The sequence below is a fragment of the Aptenodytes forsteri genome, unplaced genomic scaffold (assembly GCF_000699145.1).
Source record: "Aptenodytes forsteri isolate BGI_AS27 unplaced genomic scaffold, ASM69914v1 Scaffold32, whole genome shotgun sequence".
Taxonomy (NCBI): Eukaryota; Metazoa; Chordata; class Aves; order Sphenisciformes; family Spheniscidae; genus Aptenodytes; species Aptenodytes forsteri.
The window spans coordinates 9,449,355-9,459,244 of NW_008795138.1; positions in this window are offsets into that span (position 1 = coordinate 9,449,355).

Below are 9,890 nucleotides of genomic sequence, written 5' to 3' on the forward strand. Positions count from 1 at the left end.
TCAATCCATATTTAGTTAAGGATTTGGGATGTCACTGGCTTTCAGATTCTTCTACTGCAAACTCTCTGCCAAAATCCTACTTAATGCCCTGTATGAAATTAGTCACTTTAAAGTTTCATCAATATGATTGTGAGCAATTTCTGCTTGAAGTAGCAAATGTACCAATGCAGATATTTTGCTTTCTGCTCTTCCATGCCCACATTCAAATCCCTTATATAAATATGCCCACACCTAAATCTGTCCCATCTTGTTGATCTGCACGTAAAATTCACACACTGGCTTGTGTAAATGTAACCCAACCATGAAGGTAATTTGTTCATGAGTCACAGCCTTGCAAACATTGAGGTAACTGCAAAAACATCCCTTGTTAGATTGCAATTAGGGTATTAAATCCTGATATCATCCTGAATTAAGCTTGAGAACAAAATTCTTAAGGGTTTTATTCTTTTCTGGAGGTTTTTAACCATTGGCTTAATGGCTTAATCCTGTCGGTATGAAAAGACAAGTAAATATAGTTCTTATTTCATCAGCTATTTCCCTTGCAGTACAATGGCAAATGTGATCCCTGAGATTAGCAATATGAACAATATGATCAGCTGGAAGGAAATGCAGCTTCTGAAGAGATCCCAGCAAATCCATCAGAACCAAGTCTGTACCTCGCTTTCTCTTTATGAGCTCTCCTTTTTGCCATTAATGTTTGTTGACTGTCACTTGTCATTACAGTTGGTCTACTATGTCCAGGAAGGAAGCAAAAAGTATGGACCTCAATCTTCAGTATGCAAATTAACCCACTAGGTTTTAGGTTGCCTAAAAAAAAAAAGTAGTATTTGTTTTGTATTTCCATAACAAAGCCCTCCCTTTGCACTCAGGCAGCCACAATCTTCCAGAAGCCTATTTCTTTCTTTTATCTCATTTTTTTAAAAAATCAGAATAAGAAAGTTTTAATAAGGATTTGAAGCAAGGTGATACAGCTTTGCAGGTGATTGAGGAGAGCACTTTCCAACTATGAGAGGCAGCAGGGGAAAAAATTATAGAAATGCTTGCTTGCAAATGTAACTAATACAGGGAGAACTGTAGTGTTGCAGCCAATGGGAGAAAAAATCTATTTTCAGATACTAAGAGAGAGAAGGAAGATTAGGGAGGCAAGGCTGTGAGACACTCTTATTGAAGAGTAAGAGTTTGTATTTAATATGATAGAGGAGGTAGAGACAGTGACAGTATGGCTAAAGCAGCGACAGTCTAGAAACAATGCCTTTGATGCACCCTTAAAATAAAATACCTGAAATATGGCTGCATGTAATTTACGACAGTTTTATCACTGGCACGGTGATACACTGGCACATTAGAGAACCATACACATGGAAGAGGGGAAAACTTTTGACTAAAGCATGGAGAAAAAATATGGTAGTTTTAGTGGAACTGCATAGGACTAACATAACGTTACATGTGGTTGCACATCTGGTTCTGAGTATTTGTGGGACAGAGGGCAGTATGGTTCTGCTCAGAGTATGTCTTCAAGTATTCTGGCTATGGAAGAAGCTATTCTTGTGCAAGTTTAGGCAATGCATGAAGCAATGTTCATAGGTCCTTATAATCAGTGTCAGGTTTTTTTGCTGAACATATTACACTGACACCATTGTACGATAAAAATATTTCCTAATAGAAGTGTGGACTTTCTTTAATGAATCCCCTCCCTTCTAAACTCAGCCCATGTAAAATAACTGTATATGATGTAGAAAGATCATCCTTGGCATACACATATGGTATTGCAAGAATCTGGCACATTATGTTTCATTGCACTTAAGCCAGATAGCCAGAAGTAGCCAGAATTTTCATTTGGATACTATCCAACCATTGTTAATCATGAAAAACATGGTACAACAAGTTGGCATTAGTATATGTGAATAATGGAATATTTCTTTAATTATGTACAAAAATCCTAAATGAACTAGTTTTCTCTCCTTATAAAGTGCCCCTTCTGCATCTGTTCCAACTTCCATTGAAGTCAAAGGAAAGCCTCACATTGATTTCAGTGGAAGGCAGTTGAGTCTTACGAAATTCCGTTCCATGATGGCTCCTGACTTCCTTGAAGTCTGTTGCAAATTTGCTCTTGACATGCAAAATGCTTGCCTCACAGCCTGTAATTCCACAAAGCTGTTCTGAAGACTGTTACTTATCTAGCACCAAAAAAATATATTCAGATAGGACAGACTGGCTTTAGAAAATGCTTTGTAGCTGGCCCAGAATTAGAATTAAGAGCCCAGGAAAATGCATAAAAACCCTGCTGTCTTACATGAGACTGGAGAAAAAACACTTAGTGCTTTTGCAGGGGTGTGTGAAGAACGTTTCTTTGAAAAACGTTTTCTTTCCAATAGACCAATATTATGCCATTGTTAAGAGCTAAGCTAAGAATTTTGAGAAATGTCAGTGAAATAAGTTATAGAAAGATTCTTTTCTGCAGCTAAAATATATTCTTGCAAGCCTTAATATCAGTGATATATTAGCATTTTTTCAGAGTTCATTGCAGAATAAATGCATTTCACAACTTCAAAACATGAGGAATATAATAGTATATTTATTTAATTGTGTTCAAACGTCCTAAATGAACTGTTTTTGCTCTTTTAAAAGTGTCCCCTTTTGTATCTGATCCAATTTTCACTGAATCCAAAGTTTCAGTGGTATCAAAGATGAATGCAAACTGCATACTATTTGAGATAGATAGGTTTATGTAGGTGTGTAAATGATACGTAGGTAGAAATAAGCCAAAAGACTTTATAAAAGGTTTTATATGGTTTTGGCAAACTATCACATCATAGTGTATTCAAGAACTATGCCTACTAGTTCCTTCCTTAAGGGATCAACTGTTTCTAGCACTTAATGTTAAGATTATTTTGTTTTATGGGTTGACCAACTAGTTGTCTTTACTCTCTTCCCCCCTTTCCATAGAATAAATGTTCACAACTTCAAAACATGAGGAATATAATAATATATTTATTTAATTGTGTTCAAACGTCCTAAATGAACTGTTTTTGCTCTTTTAAAAGTGTCCCCTTTTGTATCTAATCCAATTTTCACTGAATCCAAAGTTTCAGTGGTATCAAAGATGAATGCAAACTGCATACTATTTGAGATAGATAGGTTTATGTAGGTGTGTAAATGATACGTAGGTAGAAATAAGCCAAAAGACTTTATAAAAGGTTTTATATGGTTTTGGCAAACTATCACATCATAGTGTATTCAAGAACTATGCCTACTAGTTCCTTCCTTAAGGGATCAACTGTTTCTAGCACTTAATGTTAAGATTATTTTGTTTTATGGGTTGACCAACTAGTTGTCTTTACTCTCTTCCCCCCTTTCCATCTCTATGGAAAGTGCACAGCATCTCTTGAAGGTTTTCTATTATTTGTCTAACCTGAGAGGTGTTTTTACAATGTCTCCAAATAGTTCCATCACTAAACATTTGCAAGATTGGTTTGGGGGGGGGGGGCAACAGAAGAAAAAAACAAAACAAAAACAGGCAAGTGAGTATAAGATAAGTTAGATTTTCTTCTGAGGTACTGGAAGAGCGAGGAGCACGATGTGTGGGAAAAGAGAATAGATAAAGCCTGCAACATAAAATAGTACTGATGATGCTGATAACTGAATCATACCCAGAAGTTTTATGGGAGAATAAAAGCGGACCGGGGCCAAAGCCATTCCACTGACCATTCTGATAGTGTAACACCACAGATGATCCGGTTCCAGCACTAAGTTACCTGGCATTGCCCAATTTACTTATATAGCTGTAGTCCTTATGTACTGGGCCTGTTCCAAAATCCACCGCAGCCAGTGGAAAGATTGCCATTCACTCTGCTTTTCTTTTGCTACCCTTCTGCTTCTACCATTACATTTCCCTCTTCACACAACAGCATGATGACAGGGAAATAAAAAATGTTGTATTATGAACTATCACACTTAATACATTGCTTTTGCATTGCACACCCGTAAACCAAACAATCACTTAGTGCCTCTTCACACCTCATCACAATAATGGCAAGGAAGCCAAATGACTGTGTGGTGTGAGCTAAGATTTTTTTACCTACATCAGTGACAATCCTAACACTGATAAGAGCTTCTAGCCACTAGTAAAATAAAAATTACAATAATTACTAGTTTAACCAGTACATCTTCAGTGTGCGTTACTATCTTGTGAGCACCCAAGTTTGTTGGGAAAGTCACAGATGTTATTAACACAAGAACGGTACAACAAACACCTAGAGAGATAAAATTACATCTGCACCCTACGCTGATAACTTCCTCATGTTCCACCCTTCTTATTTTAAGGATACGACCTGTAGAAATTAATTAAATGGAAAAGAGCTAACTACAGATTTGGAGAAGTTTACTCTCTGGAGACTGACTGTAAGAATCTGTTTTGGGCTTCCCAGTTATTTTGAAGACTTCCCATTTTGTTATTCAAATTCAGTTATTTAGTACTCTGTTCATAGAAAATTTCCCTGTTCTCCTAGCTTTCAAGGTCTTTTATTTCATTCCTGTTATCTTTCACTTTCAAACATTTCTTCCATTCCCTGACTGAGGAGGAGAGAAGGAAGATATAAAATAGAAATCCATCAAAAATAAATTACATACTGCTGTCTTCATGGCACTTCTGAGAAAATGCCATTAAAGGAGGGGACAATGCCTTGCCATGCATGGTATTGTACACTCAGCAGCTTGGTATTTTAGAAGCTTCCCCATTTCGCCAAACGTGAGCAAAGGAGAACTCATATCAGAAATAACTAATAATATGAAACAATTTACAAATATCTCTTTTATATTGTAATTATTGTTTGAATCAATCAAGAACTTTGTGACATGACTTTATTCTGGAAAGAAAGTTCATAGTAGTATTTCTTCCTATTCTTTTCTTTCAAGACTGAACTTTCTTAGTTGTCATCTTTATGACGTCTGTTAAATTTTTCCAGCTGCATCACCAATCCTAAACATACTGATTGCAGTTTTGCAAATCACAGAAGCCCACAATCAAGCTTCCCAAATTTTTTTTTTAATGTAATTCTGCTAGAGTATGCAAAAGATAAGGAAAATAGAGCTGCTGTTTACTTTGCTTTATATTTCTTAAAGGCTTTTTTTTCCCAATGCAATGAAGCAGATAACTTTAAACAAAATGAATAGAATGTTTGTTAATGTTCAGCTCCTGAGCCGCATAATAGGGTAATTAAAACATATTAATAATTTTATTTTTGGTCTGAGAGTATGATATTGTATATAATCTGAATCTAAATCAAACTGTATAATTCTTAGAATTTTGCTACATGAGCTTAAAATTCCATAGTTTGAAAATGTTGGGTTTTTATAAAGGCCTAATGACAACATATCAGAGCATGATACATCCCATGGCACAGGAAATCTGAAATGACAACACTGCACTTGAAGACCAGAGAAGTAGTAGAACCATGAAGTTGTATTTGTTCCACAGATAAAACTCTACCTAACATTCTGAACTCTCCAGAATAAGATTAACTTCTTTCTGAAAACAGTGTTAGATAGAAGAGTAACCACACACATGGAAGGAAAGTTTCTGCCTTCTAATCCTTGTTGTCCCACTAATTTGCCTTGGAAACTGAAGATGCTGGCTAGACTTTTTCATTCCCTCTACTCCCAGCCAGTAAAGGAATACTAAAATTCATAATCAGCTATTCAGTAATTTTTTTTCCCCAAAATGGCTCTATTTAAAAGGAAAAAAAAAAAAAAAAAAAAAAGAAGGTTTCTACCCTGGGAAGGGTAACTGCAGTGAAGAATTGAACATTGACTCCAGAACCTCTGGCTTCAAGGGTGACAACAGATAATTCACATGATCGTACTTCCACTTCACAGTTCTGAAAAGGGGCGGAATACAATTCCCTGCTTCCCACAGATTCTCTGTGTATTTTTCATTGAGACCATAGATTTAGAGCAAAGAGCATAGGGTCTTCCTACCTAACACAACACCAACATCATCTCAAAGAAGTGCAGCAGTAATTGTAGTGATGACAATGATGATATTTGGTGAATGTATGGAAAAAAATTCCGGCTTGACTTTCGGCTTGACCTCAGACTTCTCTCATCACCATGGACTCTTTGTTGGACCTGGCCACTGTCTCTAAGTCTGTCCTGCTTGTCTTGCTGTAACATGGGTCTGGGCACTGGTTGACTGTGTTATCCCCCTCAGCTCCTGTCCCTTAAGGAGCAGCTGGCCCTCAGTGACAGTTTGTTTGCCAGGTTCCAGAATAAATTCAACCTTTACTTTCAACCTAACAAATCAAAAGAAATAATTATTAAATTGGATTTGTAAATTTATGAAAGAACAAAAATAAAATTAGTGGGCGGCACAGTTTACTTATTAGGCATTTACTCATTTTGAATTAGCAAGAGATACTGGAGCTTCACTTCAGGTTTGCAATACAGGCAGAAAAAAACTTTATTTAGTGAACCTAACAGAATAAAAATGGTTGTGGTGTGCGTTGATGTAGCACTACCATCCTGGTGCCTTCTTATTCCCTATGTATGACACTCATTAAAAATATACCTAGGCATATAAAAAGCTGTTATTTTTTAATTCAGATTTTGCACATTCTTGTGTTTCATGGGCACATTTCTTTTGTTCTTTTTAAATTTTTAATTTAACTGTTGCATATAAATGTGCATGAACATTTGAGCACAGAAAAGAATAACATTTATGACTTCCAGATAAATCCTCTAACATCTTGATCTCTCTCAAAGAGGCAGTGATATCAAGATCACCTTAAACTCTCTAGAAAGCTTCCAGTGACAAAGAAAATTAATTAAGTTCTCTTCCTACAAACAGAGGATATAAATAGTATGGAAGCATCTGAAGATATTTTCCAGCTGCTGAGCTATACAAGTATTTCACAACCTTGGAAGAAGTTCTTCTTATCTAAACAGCAGTGTTATTAAGGCTGGTTAATCTTATCCTTGATATTCAACCAAACTGTAGAGTGATTCTTTCCTCCTACTTCCAGGCAATACTGTTCCACAGTATAGAGTGCACATGAACACAAACAGCCTACAAATTACATCTTGGTATATAGGTCGTTATTACTGTATCAGACAACTTTGTAGGTGGGGTAAATGATGGTGTTAGTTGCACATTGTTACTTTCCTATCAAAAGCTGTGCCTTGAGTCTTTGTTATTGTTTTATTTCCTTATTATTGGAATATAAACCCAACTGGATAAAACCAGAGTTCTGGGGAATGCTTATGGTGGGACAATTTATTGGCCAAATCTTATGGTTTGCTAAAAGCAGACAAGGGAATTAGTCAGAGCGTATTTGACTCAGTCAAGCTCTTCATTCAGTGGAATCCCATGACCTCCTCCAAGAGGTGTTTCCTCCAGAATCAGAGACACTGAGATGGCTAAAGCTAGGTGAGGCTAGTCCTACCCGTGGTGTCACCCAACAGGCACATACGCTGACACTGCATTGCACTGGCATCTACAATAAAAATATGTCTGTCTTTCTTGAACTTTTTAAATAGAATTCTTTGAACTCTAGCATGGAATCTAGATTGCTTTTAGGTTTATTTTCATAGAAGACTTATTAAGACAGAGAAAGGGAATATAAATGTATAAAGGAAAACCAGATGACCATCGGTATGTTTGATCAGCATGGATCACATATAAATCATGATCTGGAGAAGCCATCTTGTTTGCAAAAATCCTTTTTCTGGTTTTCAGACTATTGCTCCCAAACTACATTCTAATCAAGAAAGTCTTTTCGAAGAAGAAAATTAACTGTACTAGGCCATGTTCTTGGTACATGCAGCTAATTAATGCCAGTTTCCTGAGAGATGTCTTCTGACCTGAAGAAGTCTAACTTGAATTTGTACAAAGCTTTGGCGTAATGAACACAGATTAGATTAGTAGCCATTCTGAAATTATAGTTCTTGGGTTTGGAGAATCAAAACAATATTATTGAGACACAGACTGCACAAGTCTTTTTTAAAATGCATTGACACAGCCTTCCTCTCTTCTTTCCCCAAAATGAGCTTTGGTAACTGTTCATTTTCTACCAATCTGATATGTGTCTTGAAGAATAATAACCACAATGAACTAAAATATATGGGCCTATAATATATCTAACAAGTAAATATTAGGTAACCTTTGTTTTTAGGGCTACTCTATTTTGACCTTCTGCAAATTTCACGCAAGTTCAGCTTCTCTGAAAAATAGCTGTAAGGAAAACAGCTGATTTTTCTACAGAAAAGGAATAGGAATTAGTATACCAACAGTTGACACTGTTGTTGAAAATTTAAAGACAAAGATGACAGCAGAACATACAACTAGATCCCTTTGAAAAGAGTTTCTAGCCTGCACTAGGCTGCCTTTTAGCATCAATTAGAAAGCATTCAAAAGTTCCTTCCTCAGTATTTCCTACTCAATTTAACAAAAACAAAACCACCCCTTTACAGCAAACAAGGGAGGACAGTATACATGGAGGAAGGGCTATAGTCACATACAATGATTAGCAAATGGGCTATGTTAAAAGGTGACAGGGCTATGATTGCATAGAACAATAAAAACTGCAAAAAGTTATGAATCTAGAAATAAGAAAAACTTCAATTGTTCTTAAAATACTGTGTACAGTCAATGTTGGTTTCTGCTGTTGCAAATAAAGCAGGCAATTTATGATTGTTACTATGCTGCAAATGTATCACATACTTAAGGACCAAATTTGCTGAGTAGTTCCTTTAGAGTTCCTCCAGGAGGGAAAAAAAAAAACAAAACCAAACAAACAACACCCCCCCCAAAAAAAAACCCTACACTACACTCCACCCTGTTCTTTGTTTTTGTGAACAGACTTACTGAGGGCAATGAAAAAGTCTTACTTCTTTACATCTGTATTTCCTTTAAGTATTTCAGAATGATAATGCAACATAAAATCCATCAGAACTAACTCCTTCAGCTTTTTGAGACCTCCCATTATATAAAGCAATCCTTTCAGATAGAGTAACCTCTCATCAACATCTTATATTAAAATCCCTCCTCCAGTGGGTTTGTTATTCCAATAAATACACTGCTTCCTAAGACCTAAACCCATCAGCCTGATACAAGTCTAGAGCAGAGTGTCCTGACAGACTAGAACATGACTATTTGGTCATCTCCCACTTCTGTACCAATAATTAAATGTGCACCAAAATATTCTCTAGCTCTGAGGTCCACCGGAGTGGAACTGCCAAGGTCTGTTAAATTCTCCTACTCTCTGAAACATCATGGCCACAACCAGGCTGCCAATTGGAAATGGTCCCTAATCTGTGTGAATACCCAACCCTAAGCCTGGGAAATGACTGGCAAATTGAGAGGTGCCTTGGCCAAAACCATGAGAGGGAAAGTTATAACAATGTAAAAGAATAAACAGTTGAGTTCCAGTGCCTAGGAAAATTCCCTGTAACTGCTTAATTTACTAGTACCTTGTAATTGTAACATGCAATGACTAGTAAGTCCTTGAGAAATACTTTGAGACGGGCATAAGAGAGGTAATATTTAGGTTTATGCACATGCAGATTGATGAAGGACATTCACGTTAAGAAATAAAGTTTCCTGTAAAGCGTCAAAAGCAACTGTCTCGGGGCAGTTATAACACCATATTTAACAAATGCAGCTCTTTTGTGCTAAATGTCCTTGACTGGGCCATTTCCTCTTCTGCAGATGAAGCTTTAATAATATGGGAGCGATAATAAAAGGATACACTCATTTTTACATAACATTGGTAAACCAAGATAGATTATTACCTTTGTACTTTAAGTCTGTAATTAGAAACCAGGACTGTTTTCACCAATGTCAGTGAGAATTTCATCAGGACTGATGCTCATACTCAAGAACACATCTGAAGATG